Below are 16,115 nucleotides of genomic sequence, written 5' to 3' on the forward strand. Positions count from 1 at the left end.
AAATCTTTTCATATGTGTTTTAGCCATTTGTATTTCTTCTTTGGGAAAATATCTATTCAAGAATTCGCCAATTTGCTAATTGGGTTGTTTTTCTTTTTTATTATTGAGTTGCAGTATTTCTTTATCTATTCTTAGTATCAACTCCTTACCAGAAATGTGGTTTCCAAATATATTCTCCTTTTCACCCTCTTGATAAAATCCTTTGAAGCACAGAAGTATTCAATTTTTAGGAGAATCCATTTATCTATTTTTTTTCCTTTTATTGCTCGTGCTTTGGGTGTAAGGTCTAAGAAACCACTGCCTATCACTAAATCTTGAAGATGTTTCTCCACATTTTCTTCTAGGAATTTTATGGTACTGGCTCTTATATTTAGGTCTTTGATTGAATCTGAGTTAATTATTGCTTAGGATGTGAGACAGTGGTCCTTCTTCATTCTTGTGGATATGGATGTTGTGATGGTAGGTTCGTGTGTCAACTTGGCCAGGTGGTGGTGCCCAGTTGTCTGGTTGGGCAACCACTGGCCTGTCTGTTGCTGTGAGAACATTTCATGGACTTAAATCATGACCATATTGGCTGCATTCACAGCTGATTGCATTATCAGTGAGGGGAGTGTCTTCTGCAATGAGTGTTGCTTAATCTAATTACTGGAAGGTTTTTAAGGAGAATTCAGGAGACAGTCACTCTTCCTTCTTCAAAGCCAGCCAGCCTCTCCTGAGAGTTCAGGGAGGACCTTCATTGGAGCTGCTAATACACAGCCTGCCCTACAGATCTTGGACTCATACATCCCCATGGTTGCTTGAGACACTTTTATAAATTTTGTATTTACAGATATCTCCTGCTGAGTCTGTTACTCTAGAGAACCCTAGCTCATACAGATATCAAGTTCTCCCAGCACCATTTGTTGAAGAGACGGTTTTGTCACAGTTGAATGGATTTGGGAACCTTGTCAAAAACCAGTTGACCTTAGTTGTGAGGGTCCATTTTTGAACTCTTAATTCAATTCCATTGTTCAATATATCTGTCTTTATGCCAGTACTATGACATTTTGATACCTGTAGCTTTATAATATGCTTTAAAATCAGGAAGCATGAGTGCTCAAACTTCATTTTTCTTTTATAAGATTTTTTTAGCTGTTTGAGGCCCTTTTCCTTTCCAAATAAACTTGATAATTAGCTTTTCCATTTCTGTAAAGTAAGCTGCTGCAATTTTGATTGGTATTGTAATGAGTCTGTAGATCAATTTGGGTAGAATTGAAATCTTAATGACATTAAACCTTCCAGTCCATGAACATCAACCTTTCTTCTGTTTACTTAGATCTTCTTTTATTTCTTTTAGCAATGTTTTATAGTTTTCTGAAAATAGGTCCTTTACATCTCTAGTTTAGTTTATCCATAGGTATTTGATTCTTTTAGTTGCTATTGTAAATGAAAATTTTTCTTGACTTTCTCCTCAGATAACTCATTGCCATTATATAGAACCATTACTTATTTTTGCATGTTAATCTTTTATCCTGCCACTTTGCTGAATTCATTGATTAGCTCTCCTAGCTTTGTCATAGATTGTCCAGGTCTTTTTATATATAGGATCATGTCACCTGTAGATAATGAAACTTTTACTTCTTCCTGTCTGATTTGGATGACTTTTACTTGCTTTTCTTGCCTAAAAGCTATTGCTAGAAACTCTGGCACAATGTCAAATAACATGGTGACAGTGGGCATCTTTGTTTTGTTCCTAACCTTAGATGGAAAACTTTGTCTCTTACCATTGAATATGATGTTAGCTATGGGTTTTTCATATATATGCTTTGTCATGTTGAGATGCTTTCTTTGATTCCTATCTTTTGAGTGTTTCTATCAAAAAGGGATGGTGGGTTTTGTCAAATTCTTTTTCTTGCATCAATTGAGACGATCATGTGTTTTATCCCTTTCAATTTGTTGATGTGGTGTATTAAATCAACGGATTTTCTTGTGTTGAACCATGTGTTGGTATGAAACTGTTATGTACCCCAAACTGTTATGTAACAGTTTGAAACTGTTAAGATGAAAAGCCATGTTCTTTTCATCTTAATCCAATTTTGTGTGCACAGACCTATTGTAGGGTGGAATCATTTGATTAGGTTGTTTCCATGGAGATGGGACCCACCCAATGGTAGATGTGACCTTCTGATTAGATGGAGATGTGATCCCATGCATGTGGGTTTTAATTTATTTACTGGAGTCCTTAAGAGAACTGACAAAGAAAGCAGAGATTCAGGTGCTTGGAGAATTGATACAGAAACAGATGTCTGGAGATGCAGAAGCTTCTGAGAGAGCCATTTGAAACCATAATTTGGGACAGAAGGACAGTAGATATTGCCATGTGCCTTCCTATGACAGAGAACCCCAGAATCAGCCATTCTTGAGACAAAGCATCCTCTTCTTGGTACCTTAATTTGGACATTTTCGCAGCCTTATAATTGTAACTTGTACCTTGATAAATCTCCTTTAAAAAGCCAATCTATTTCTGGTATATTGCATCCTAGCAACTTTAGCAAACTGAAAAAAAAAAACCACCCTTGCATACCTGGAATAAAACCCACTTTGCCATAGTGTATAATTCTTTTAACATGCTGTTTGATTCAATTTGCGAGAATTTTGTTGAGGATTTTTGCACTTATATTCATTAGAAAGAGATTGATTTATAATTTTTTTCTTTTAATATCTTTATCAGTCTTTGATATTAGGGTGGTGTTGATTTAATAGGATGAATTAGATAGTGTTCCCTCCTCTTCAATCATTTGGAAGAGTTTGAACAGAATTGCTATTATTTCTTCTTGGATTGCTTAATAAACTCACTTGTGAGTTAATCTGGTCCTGAGCTTTTCTTCATTGGGAAGTTTTTGATAACTGATTTAATCTCTTTACTTGTGATTGGTTTGTTCATTTCTTCCAGGGTCAGTGTAGGTTATGTTCAGATAGGTTGAACCTATCCTTTGACTTTTCTTTTTCATGTCTATTTTTTCTCTCTTCTCATCCTTTTAGTTACCCTTAATGTTAATTTTCATTTCTATATTCTCTTCCAAGCCTCTATCTCCTGTCTTTTCTTTTCAGTTGGCAGAACTCTCTTTAGTATTTCTTGTAGGGTAGATGTGGTAGTTTGAAGCTGTTATGTACCACAGAAAAGGCTATGTTTTTAATGCATTCCTGTGGGTATAGATTTATTGTGGGTGGGAACTTTTGGTTATTTCAGTTGATATGTGACCCAGCCCTTTCAGTGTGGGCCTTAATCCTCTATTGGAGTCCTTCAAAAGAGTTGAAATTGAGAGAAACACACAGAGAAAAAGCCCCTGGAGAAGCTGAGAGGTCCCAGAGAAGTTCAGAGAGAGGGCCACTGAAGTTAGAAGTTGGAAGCAACATAACCTGGAAGAGAAATACCAGGAGACACAAGCCTTGTGCTTTCCCATGTAACAGATGTGTCCCAGATGCCAGTAGCCTTTTCAGAGAAAGTATTCTCCTGTTGATACCTTAATTTGGACATTTTCCCTCCCTTAGAATTGTAACTTGTAAGCTGATAAAATCTGCATTGTTATAAGCCAGTCCATTCTTGGTATATTGAATTTTGACAACTTTAGTAAACTAAAACAGTAGGTCTCTTGCTAACAAATTCTCTCAGCTTCTAGTTCAACTGTGAATATTTTAAATTCTTCCTTATTTTTGAAGGACAGCTTTGCCAGATAAAGAATTCTTGGACTGAATTTTTTTTTTCTTTCAGTATCTTAACTATAGGGACTCTGCCTTCTTGCCTCCATATTATCTGCTGAGAAATTAGCACTTAGTCTAATTTGGCTTCCCTCATATGTAGTGAATCACTTTTCTCTTGCTAGTTTCAAAATTATCAATTTCTTTTTGGCATTTACCAGTCCTTAGTATGTGTCTTAGAGTGGGTCTATTATGATTTATTCTGTTTGGATTATGTTGGGCTTCTTGGATTTGCATAGTTATGTCTTTTATAATAGTTGGGAAATTTTTGGCTATTATTTCCTCAAATATTCTTTCTGGCCCTTTTCCCTTCCCTTCTGGGACACCCATGATGCATATATTTGTGTGCTCCGTGTTGACAATTATTTCCCTGAGATGCTGCTAAAGTTTTCCATTCTTTGCTCCATCTATTCTTTTGTCTATTCAAATTTAGGTGCTCTGTCTTCTAGTTCACTGATTCTTTCTTCTACTTCATCAAATATGCTGTTTTATGTCTAAGGTTTTTAAAATTTCATCTACTGTGTCTTTTTTTCCATAAGATCTATTATTTTTATTTGTATGCTTTCAAATTCTTCTTTTTGCTCACCCAGAGTCTACTTAATATCCTTTATTTCTTTAGCTATCTCCTTGAGTTGATTTAGGAGAATTTGAACACCTTTGATAGATTGTTCCACATCCTGAATCTCCTTCAATTTTTAAATTTCTTCCTTTAACTGGGCCATATCTTCCCGTGTTTTTGTATGCATTATGATGTTTTGCTGGTATCTGGGCATCTCATTGTCTTTATAGGTTTATTCTGAAGACTGGTTTGTCTCTTTTGTCTAGGATTTTATTGCTTTTATTAATATTATTTTTGACAGTTGATTCTTCAGTATTTCCCAGGCAGAACACAGTAAGGTCCTATGCAGGGGGCATAGATCAGATCCAAAAGACCCTGGGAGAAGGTTTAGAAAGACTTCATAAAGCATTTTTGTCTCCATCTCCATGCTGCACTTTTGGCTTTCCCAGCTGATGGTGCTCTTCAACTACCTATTCTCCTCAGCCTTACATAGGCTGGCTCTTATGGCTCTTTGTTAGTTCTGCCTCTTACATGGTGGAAACGATGGCACCCAATGGTGTTTTACCAGGACAGGCTGATATCACAGGATCCTGTTTCCTTACTTTGCTGGCAAATATCTGGTTCAGTGTTGGGCTCTGTCCCCATTTGTGCTTAGGACAGAAGTCTCCTGCAGCCATCCCAGTCTGCAGCTGCCCCCCAGGAAAGGATCAGGAAACCCACTACTGCTTCTCTCATGGGTGGAGAAAAGGTGTTCAGAGCCTCAGATGGAATTACTAACATTCTTTGACCATGGTTTCTCAGTCTCTTCATCTTGCACCTCCTTGAACATTGTACTGAGCTCTCTGGGCCTTTAGATCCTCCAAACAATTGATTTAGACAGTTTCTGCCTGGCTACTTGATGCTTTGGAGAGAGTGGTAGATTCTGCCACTCCTATCCTATTCCTTCATTTTGGAAGCTCCTTTAGAGTTTTAAAATTTACATTTAGGTCTTTAAACAATTTTGATTTAATGTTTGTATATGGTGTGTGGTACTGTGCAAGTTTATTGTTTTGCATGTGAATATCCAGTTATCCAAACATTATTTTTGAAGAGAACATTCTTTCCCCATTGGATGATTTTGGCACTGTTTTCCAAAACCAAGTGACAGTAAATTATGAGATACTATTGCTTTAAAATTTTTAATTTCCAACTATTTTGATTAGTGTCTGTATAAACACAATTGATTTTAAAATTTTGACCTTGTATCGTTGACCTGACTCAACCCATTTTTAGTTTTATTGACTATTGTGTACATTTCTTAGAATCTTCTACTTAGTAAATCCTTTCAGCCTCCAATAATGATAGTTTTACTTTTTCCTTTCCAAATAAAATATTTTTTATTCATGTTTTTTTTTTTTTGCTTTAATGGATTGGTTAGGATTTCCATATAATATTGACTAAAAGCGTTGAGAATCAACATTTCTGTTATTTTCCCAGGTTGAAGAAATTATCTTCTAATTCCAGTTATCTAAGAATTTTTATCATGTATGATTGTTGGATTTTGTTGAGTTATTTTTTCTGCGTTGCATTAAGTAATCATGCAGGTTCTTCTTTTTAGTATGTTAATATGGTTAATAATATTACTTGACTTTTTTATTAGAGAATTTGTACGTTTACAGAAAAATCATGCATAAAATGCAGAGTTACTATATACTATCCTCTTATTAACATTTTGCATTAGTGTGGTGTATTTACTGCAATTGATTGAAGAACACTTTTATAATTATACTATAAATTCTTGCCCATGGTTCACCTTAGGGTTCACTGTTGTTCAGTCCCATAGATTTCCTTTTTTAAAAAAACAAAAATTATTCTAGTGACATATAAACAACTCAGAGTTTTCCCTTTTAATCGCACTTAAATATATATTTCAGTACAGTCAATTATATTCACAATGTGGTGCTACCATTATCAGTATTTATTACCAAAACTTTTCCATCACCTCAAACAGAAATCATCCAAATTGAATTTAGCATTAGTTCCACATTCTTTACTCAGTCTCTAGTAACCCATATTTTAGTTTCTGACTCTATGAATTTGCTCATTCTAATTATATCATATCAGTGAGATTATACAATATTTGTTCTTTTATGTTTGACTTATTTCACTCAAGATGATGTTTTCAAGTTTCACCTTGTTGTAGCATGTACCAAAGCACAAGTAACAAAAGAAGAAATAGATAAATGGAGCCATATAAAAACTTAAAACTTGTGTGCATCAAAGAACTCAAGAAAGTAAAACAACAACTTACACAATGGGAGAACATATTTGGGGACCACATATCTGATAAAGGTTTGGTATCCAGAATATATAAAGAAATCCTACAACTCAACAACAAAGAGACAGACAACCCAGTTAAAAAGTGGGCTAAAGACTCGATTAGACATCTCTCCAAAGAAGAGCTACAAATGGCCAAAATGCACATGAAAAGATGCTCAACATCATTACCCAGTGGAGAAATGCAAATTGGAAACAAAATGAAATACCTTTTCACACCTACAAAAAGGCTACTATCACAAAAGGAAAATAACAAGTGTTAGAGAGGATGTGGGGAAACAGGAACACTCATTCATTGCTGGAGAGAATGTAATATGGTGCTGCCACTGTGAAAGACAGTTTGGCAGTTCCTCAGAAAGTTAAACATATAAATACCAAATGACCTCACAATCCCACTTCTAGGTATATATTCAAATTGAAAGGAGGGACTTGTAGGTGTATGTGCAAATTGAAAGGAGGGATCTGAACAGATGTTTGCACATTGAAGTTCATAGAAACATTTTTCAAAATTACCAAAAGATGGATGCAACCCATGTGTCCATCAACTGATGAATGGATAAATAAAATGTGATACATACATGTGATGGAATATTATTCAGCCTTAAAAAGGAATGAAGTTCTGATACATGTGACAGCATTAATTGGATTTCTGATGTTAATCCAATCTTGCATTCCTGAATTAAGTCCCAATTAGTTTTGTTTTATTATCTTTTTTATGCATGGCTGGATACAATTTCTAAAATTATTATTAATGTTGTTTGCATTTATGTTCCTAAAAGACAGTGATCTGCAATTTTATTTCCTCATAATGTCCTTTTAAGGCATGATGTCAGGGAAATATGGGCTTCATACATTTAGTTAAGAAGTATTCCCTTATCTTTTATTTTCTAAGAGAGTTTTGTAGACTTGGTATGATTTCTTTCTTAAATGTGAGGTAGAACTCATCAGTGAAGCAATGAAATAATCAGGGTCTGCATTTTTTTGTTGTTGAAAATTTTTAAACTATGACTCAAACTTCAAAAGTTAATTTCTGGTTAACTATCTCTTCTTGATTGAGCTTTGGTAGTTGTCATAATTTGGTAGTACGTCTCTCAGAAATATGTCCATTTCATGTGCATTGCCCAATTCACGTGTACGGAGCTTTTTTTTCAGTGTTCTTTCCTTCTCAGTCTAGAACAAACTCTAGCCTGAGGATTACAGATCCACAGAACCAAGAGGAAAGAGAGAGCAGCTCTCTTCTTTATGATCACAGAGTACAAAATTCTTGGGGTAAACCCCTAGGAAGATGTTTTGTCCCAATAATAAATAGGCATTTTTCTGAGTTAGGGACAGTTTAATAACAGAAGTGGTAGGAGGATGTGCTAAGTCCTTCATTACCAGAAATAATTAAGCGGAGTCCAGAGCAGCACTTGTTAGGCATATTGCATCCCCCAAAAGAATCTCATCCTTTTATGGGGGATAGGGCCCGGGGGGTGAGATTACATTTGTGGACATTTCCAATGTGGAGAATATATGATATTGGGAAGAAAAGAGCAGTGTTTAGGAAAACACATATCATAATAATGAGGAGGGTAGATTTATAGATTTGAAAATTTATTGTGTACTGAGTGTCTTACATAATATTCATTTGCATCCTCAGAACAGCTCTACCAGGTCGATTTTATAGTCCAATTTTATTGTTGCAGAAACTGAGGACCTGAAAGTAATGTGTGCTGCTTTTTTTCCGACCCCGTTCCCTGATACCTTCCCTGTCTACCCTGCTCTGTGATCCTAGGAGGCTCACCCCTGGGAATTGCATCACCTTTGTCTTCTGGCTTCTGGTTGGCCTTGGTCAATGGAAGCCTCTGTTAGGGTACTGGAGGGCGAGAAGGAAGAGAATGCAGGATATTTCTTCTCCATCTCCTCCCCTCACATGTCTCTCAGTGACCTGCTCCAGCAACACTATTTCCTCCCCTGAGCCCTTCAAGCATAGGTGGGTAACGTCTTCCTGCAGTTGCTCCACCAAGGAGGTCACAATCCCTCCCTGGCCCCTTTCACCTTATCTGTATCTCTTGGCTGTATAAACAGTCACTCCACTGCTTTATCTGCATCTCTCAGCTCTATAAACAGTCACTCCACAGAAGTCAACTCACTCCAAATGTCTGAGCCAGATTCTTGACTGATAATGATAAGCAATGTGTCCAGGATTAGTTAGCTAAATCTAATTAGGCTTGAACAACTCTCACGAAGGACTGGTTTGGGTGAGCAGCAACTGCAAAGAGACAGCAGAGAGAGGATCCCATTCTCTCAGCTAGCAGTGAGATGAGGCATTGGTTCCACTGGGCAGAATATGTCCCTAGAAGGAGGGTTGGTTTAGAAGTTGGGAAACCCAGCTTCTTGTGCTAGCTTTGATCAGAAATTGCTTAATAACCTAGAGCTCTTTCTTTCCAGAGGCTTTCAGCATTCAGATTTCAAAAGGGGCTTTTTCTTCTTCTTGGGGTTTCAATGACCCCCTAATGAAACGATGACTTTGAGATTAAGTATGTAAGACAGCTTTGTTTTCTTGGTTATCAGGCCTGAAGGCTGTAAGCCTAGGGTTTAACTATTGTTCTGACTACTTCAGTCCTGAAAAAAATTAGGGGTTACTTTTCCTTCTCTGGCTCCCTCAGGACTGCCCAATTCTCTTGCCAAGCTGGGCTTTGGGAGTGGGAGAAACCAGCCTGATGTGGCCTCAGATGGCCCTCATTTAAAGTCCTGTTCAGGTCCTGCTGGGCGGAGAGGGGATTTCTAGCTTTTAAAAGGAGGATGAATTAAATCCACAGCAGCGATGAGCTTACCTTTGCATTTTTCATGACTTCTGCAGCATTAAAACTTCCGCCAATGTTTGCATTTAATAGCTTCTGACTTGGTGAAATTATTGAGGTTCCCAACTGTGATTTCAATGGTTTTTGGAGTAGTGGGGCACTTGTAAATTGCAACCAGAAATTAACAGCAAAGTATGAGAGAGGAAAAAAAAAATAAGATAGAAATTAGTGAGTGAGGATTTTAGTAAAAGAAAGGAAAAATGTATGTAAGTATGTACAGATGGATCAATATGTGTATACATTATGTGTATATATCACAGCATATATATATATATATATATATATATGCTGTGATATTTTTGTTTATTTGATGTAGGAGGAAAACTGAAATAGCAGTTGTCTAGCTTTCTGCTCTGGTTATTATTTCACAAAGGAATAAGAATAATTCTAGCTTCAAAACCACACTATATCCCCAGCGCACTTATAGAAACTAGCCCCAAAATGTCTCCTGGAACTAAGGATTATCTTACCCTAGGAGCTGGTGGGGCCTTTTGTATTTTAAGCCTGGGTTAGAGGTTGCAAACTCAAAAGTCTACAACTGGAGGTCAAGTGTCCCCCAGGAATCTGAATTTTTACAGAGGAGCTTAAAATCCAGAATTTTATGTAAAATCTTCCATTTTAAAGGTTGGAAACAAAATTTTTGTTATAAGCACATGTAACGGAGAAATCAGGATTTAAGGGATGATTTTGATTACTGAATTATTATATAGATTTTTTTTTTGCTTCCTGGTGTATTGGAGTAGACAGACGGAAATTCTTGAAATCTCTCATTTGTAAACTGCCTTGATCTCTGTAAATGATTGCATAGCCCTTATCTGCTGCCCCTGTGATTGTAAAAACCTTGTGACTAAACTTCATTTGTACCCAGTTATCCAGTTTCCAACTTAAGAGTTTTGTAATCACTAAAGACAGCCCCTAATGCTTATTAATGAAGGGTCTTGGGTCAGACCAGAACTTAATCACCCCAAAGTCCAAAGTAATCTTGATAACTGGGACTGGATCTAACCAGAGTGGGCCTGCCTGACATGTGCAGTAGCTTAGACTTTTACCTACAAGGCACCTGTATCTCATTACACTATTTTCTTATACACATTCTCTGACTAAGCATGTAATCAATTTGTGCATGCTCAATAATTAGATCACCCCTAATTGCATCGTCTGAGGCTGTGGTGCTCATTATCTTAAACCCTGCCCATCGTTCCTCTAATAAAACTATTAAAATTACTGCAGTTTGGGGAGACAGAATTTGGGCCATTAGGCCATCTGGTCTCCTACTACATGCCTAGTAATAAACTTTCTCTCCTGGAAAGCCCAGTGTCTCAGCGATTTGTTGTTGAGTGTGGGGGGCAAAACAATCCACAGCCTTTGTCCAGTAGCACATGAGCTTTGCGAACCCAACCAAAAATATTAGGTTGAATCTATGAAATTGCCTTTTTATGGTATCATGTATTGAAGGTTTGCCACCTATAGCCCAAGCTAATGAATTTTGGGGGAAGAATCTCAGTTATTTTAAACAGACATACAACACACACAGAGTAATGTGTGTACTGTGCACTGGGTGTGCAGGTCGATAAATCTCACACTTGTGTATGTCTGTGAGTGTGTAATCACCATCCTGATGAAGATGTGGTACATTTCAGTACACAAAAAGATCCCCTGAGCCCTTCCTCTGTGAGTACTTACTCCTCTATTGAGGGAATTTTAAATGCAGAAATGGCCTAAGGGAACCTCTCTTAGAGGTTAGGAGAGAGAGGGCTTTAGGAATGATGGCGGGAATCCTGTGTAACTGAGAAATCAGGATTTAAGGGATGATTTTGATTACTGAATCATTATATAGATATTCCTTTTTGCTTTCTGTGTATTGGAGTAGACAAATGGAAATTCCTGAAATCTCTAATTTGTAATCCAGATGCCTTGATCTCTGACAATGATTGTATAGCCTTTATCTGCTGTCCCTGTGATTGTAAAAACCTTGTGACTAACCTTCATTTGTACCCAGTTATCCAGTTTTCCAACTCTAGAGTCTTGCAATCACTAAAGACGGCCCTTAATGTTTATCTATTTATTTATTTTTCCATATAGAGATTTTATTGGTTGTTCTGAAGAGGAGTACACAGACATTATGAACAATTTGTACACCGTTCCTAATGTATGCACCGAAAATCTAAAAAGCCAGGTAGTTGTAAATCTTTTCTAAAATTATTCCAGTGACTTTCCAGATTAAAATTTGGAGGCAAGTTTTCCCTACGAAGATTATCAAGTACCTCTATCTTCAAATGTTGATAAGCTGTTACATCGTGAAGTCCCACTGATTCAGAATTTAACATGATACACACCACACACATTTCTAATCTTTCCCAGCATATAACAAAGTTATTAGGCAAACTGGACTACTGCGATCAAGGATGTTTTAGCATGCACACAGTTCTGAGAGGGAGAGCCAAGATTAAGGAGCAGCTTTAAGAAACAATTCTACTAAAACACACAGGAACAGAAGTTATTTAAAATGTTCAACATGTGCTAAATGCATGACTGCAACTCCAAATCATTATTCGGTATGTGTTGTATTATAGGATATAAAAACAGCCACCTGCCCCCCAACCCTATGGAATGATAAGTTGACATCCAAGACAGTCAAAGCCTCCCATAAGTCAATATCCCACTGTTTTCTGGTTAATATATATATATATAAACATCTAGCAAATGATTTTCCCTCTTAAAAAAAGCATTTACACTTAAGAAAATGGAATGAGGTGAGATTTCAATCTTCTCCTTAAAAATGTTTCTTCTAGAGCTACTAAAAAACTTGCATTTACCAAATAGTTGATCAAAACATTCCTCTGGATTGTACAAGAAGGGAGAAACAGGGACCACTGGTAAGACATTGTATCTGTTATTAATCAGACTTGACTTCTTTCTGTCTTGCTTCATCAGAGACTCTTCTCATTTTCAGTTTCTCCTTTTCTGCAGGTAAATCTTTAGTTTGTTGGTTAGCTACTTCAGCTTGTTTTCTCTTTGCTCCCCTTTTCCCTTTAGGTTGCACTTTCGGGTCTGAAGATTTATCCTTTCCTGCTGCATTTTTTGGCTTTGTTTCCACTTTTGCAGGAGCAGGTTTAGCTGACAGTCTCCCCGAACTCCTCTTGGGCTTGTCCTTTCCCACACCTTCCACTGAGCTGACCTTCCTCGTGGGCATCTTGGTGGTGGAGCAGGAGCTCGTCGGGTGCTGGGAGCTGCGGGGCACCGAGAACCTTAGCAGAGCTGGACCGCTGGCCTCTACCACTCCTCCTGACATTGGAGCTGCTGGGAGTCCTGGCAGGGGCCAGCCCCTAATGTTTATTAATGAAGGGTCTTGGGTTAGCCAGAGCTAACCCACCCCAAGTCCAAAGTAATCTTGATAACAAGGACTGGATCTAACCAAAGTGAGCCTGCCTGACATCCACATTAGTGTAAACTTTAACCTACAAGTCACCTATACCTCATTCTGTCATTTTCTTATACATGATCTGTGACTAAGCATGTAATCAATCTGCCCATGCTCAATAAGTAGATCACCTCTAACTACATCATCTGAGTCACTGTGCTCATTATCCTAAACCCTGCCCATCTTTTGTTCCATAAAACTATCAGAATTGCTGCAGTTAGAGGAGACAGATTTTGGGGCACTAGGCCATGTGCTCTCTTATTACATTCCTAGTAATAAACTCTTTCTTTCTTTGAAACCCTGGTGTCTCAGGAATTGGTTTTTGAGCACACTGGGCAAAAAAATCCATGGCCTTTGGCATTCCTAGGGGAAGTTCCAAGATGTTGTGTTTTCTGACTGGGCAAGGGCTAAGGTCCCTGCAGAAGGAGTGAAACCATAAACCTTGGAGTCAATCCTACAGGCCATGGGTAAGGAGCTTGGAAAGTGACAACCTCCAGGGACTGAAGACTCTTAAGGTGGTGGACTGTGTAGGTACCTAGGGTTTCTGCAGACCCTGAGGGCAGGGAGAGGCTCCCTGAGGTGCTACTCTGATCCTACCACTCATAACAGTTGGTGAGGGGGAGGATAGGTGGGCAAGGTATCAGCCAGATTCATTTATTTAGAATAGTAGAGAAGTATAGCAATTCTGTTTCTTGCATTGCATGTCAGGGAACAAAATCATATCTTTTATATGTATTTTGTTTGAACTTTTAATTGGCAGAGCCCATCAGCCAATTGAATTCCTGTGACAGGCTAAAGTTCTTCTGGTCAGTCTGGCATCCAGCCTGGGAAAGTGTTGCAGAAAAGAGGCAGACTTTCTACTGCTTCTTACCACGTAGTAGAACTTGCTTCCAGATTTTATTTTTTTCTAACAGATCTTAGAGGCCATTTGGTTTGCTAAAGCTGCCAGAATGCAATATACCAGAAATGGATTGGATTTTACAAGGGGAGTTATTAGGTTACAGTCCTAAGGCCATGAAAATGTCCAAATTAAGGCATCCAAAGAAAGATACCTTGACTCTGGAGAAAGGCCGATGGCATACAGAGTTTCTCTCTCACATGGGAAGGTATATGGTGACTTCTGCTGACCCTTCTCTTCAAAATATCTCTGGCCTTCTATGTGTCCTTGCTTGTTCCTCCTGGGACATTTCTGCCTCTGAGCGCTCTCCAAAATGTCTCTGCCTTTTATTCTCTCATAAAAGACTCCAGTAAAGATGATTAAATCCTCCATGGAAACAACCTAAGCAAAAGGTCCCACCCAACAATAGGTCTGCCCCCACAAGAATGGATTAGAAGAACATGGCTTTTCTGGGGTCCACAACAGTTTCAAACAAGCACAAAGGCTTTTGTTCTAATACACAAAGGAGAGGCTTTGGGAAGGGGCATCACAGGGGATTTCAAGCCCATCAATAAAGATAGACTCATCGTTGCCACAATTTTCTAATCCGGAAGGGAGTTGGCACCTCTCTGCAGTGAGAAGAGATGCAAATGCCTATTCTTTCTGTGAAGTCAGCAGTGGTGGCAGAGGCCCAATTTTCACCTGGTGACTTGTTGCACTGTATTAATGAGGCATTTGAATTGTCTTCTAAGCTTCCTCAGTTATACATAGGCCTTCATGAGATGCTGAGATGAAAGTTGGCTTTGTTTGTACAAGTACTAACAACTCCTATTGTACCTCATGTTGTTTTCCTACTTTTTTACTTCCAAGGAGAAGACTTAGAATCTTGTCTTTTTTTTTTCAAGGTGACTGAGCTGGCAGAGCTCAGTAATCTTGGGTCTCAGGAAGCAGCTGGCCACTGGCTTCCTGTGTCCAGAATCTTGTCAGTGTCTCTCTCAGAACTCTGGGATGTACCAACAGCCCTCTTGCCTGGCCAGGTCAGAGACTGTCCCTCTTGAGCCAGCTGTCATGAGCCTTACTTATCTATCTCTCTCCCCTGGTCCCACATAAACATGGATACTACCTTGTCCAAATGAGAGTAGGTAGCTGAGAACACAGATCTCCTTGTAACCCTAACTTTGAATGTCATGCTCTGTCTTTAAGAAGGCATGGTAGGATAGGCTTCTCAACAGGAAACTAAATATTGGGATAAATTTTCTAAAGGAAGAAGCCACCACTCACCAATAGTAAAATTTGCCATTGAGAAATTCAGGCCTTCTATTGTCAGATCTTTTCATTTTTCAAAAGAACCGAATAGAAATTTCTATTTTTATAGGCCATTGCCTAATATTTAACTGTTTGTTAATTTGTCTGCCTAATATCCTTTCTTCCCTCCTATTTTAGTTTCCTGGCTGCTAAAAAATCGTCATGACATTATACTATGGGTTGACTTAAATAGTGGGAATTTACTGGCTCATGGTTTTAAGGCTAGGAGCAGTCCAAAATCAAGGTATCATCCAGGTGATGCTTTCTCTCAAAGATTGGAGATTGGAGATTGGATTGACTAGAGAGTAGAGATTGGTGATTGGATTGCCTGGTTATTGGTGATCCTTGGTCCTTTGCTTTTCTGTCACTTGGTGATGCTCGTGGCCTCTTCTTGCTTCCCTGGGTTCCCAAGGCTTACTCTCTATTTACTTGAATTTCATTCTGCTTATAATGGATTCCAGTAATAGGATTAAGACCCATCCTGATTTAGTTGGGCCACACCTTAACTAAAATAACCTCATCAAAAATCTTTATTTACCATGGGTTCATACCCACAAAAATGGGTTAAGATTATGAATATGTTTTTCTGGGATACATAGCTCCAAGCCACCACACATCCTTACTGGAAAATGGTATCACAATTTCACAAGGCAGAAACATTCTCAGATAAAAACTATTTCCCAGACTCCATTGCAGTAAGGGTGGTCTTGTGACACAATCTTAGCCAATGAGATATAAGCAGAGGTCTGTTGGGAATTCCTGGGAAAGTTTTGCTTCTCTGAAGTAGGTGACACTCCTTCTTTTGGATGTTTCTCTTTCCTTTTATCTCATGGGAATGAAACAAAGGAGCCAAGGAGGAGCATGTGTTACCAAGAGTCTGTCTTGAAAATGAAGTTGAGGATGGTGGGACAGAAAGACAAGGGGTCTGTGATTTGCTAACACTGGAGTCATTATTTCAGCCACCCCTGGACTTAGTGTCACACTGGAAAAGTAATCCATCTATGCAGTTAAACTGTGTTAGGTAGGTCTCTGATATATAAAGCAGCATCCCTAATA

The 16,115-nt window shown here is 38.2% G+C and overlaps 1 pseudogene; it reads right to left on the minus strand.

Annotated features, from left to right (window-relative positions):
• Positions 1-12,352: 12,352 nt before the first annotated feature.
• Positions 12,353-12,748, minus strand: LOC143658419 (non-histone chromosomal protein HMG-14 pseudogene; annotated as a pseudogene).
• Positions 12,749-16,115: the final 3,367 nt, after the last annotated feature.

The sequence above is a fragment of the Tamandua tetradactyla genome, chromosome 16 (assembly GCF_023851605.1).
Source record: "Tamandua tetradactyla isolate mTamTet1 chromosome 16, mTamTet1.pri, whole genome shotgun sequence".
In the NCBI taxonomy this organism is placed as follows: domain Eukaryota; kingdom Metazoa; phylum Chordata; class Mammalia; order Pilosa; family Myrmecophagidae; genus Tamandua; species Tamandua tetradactyla.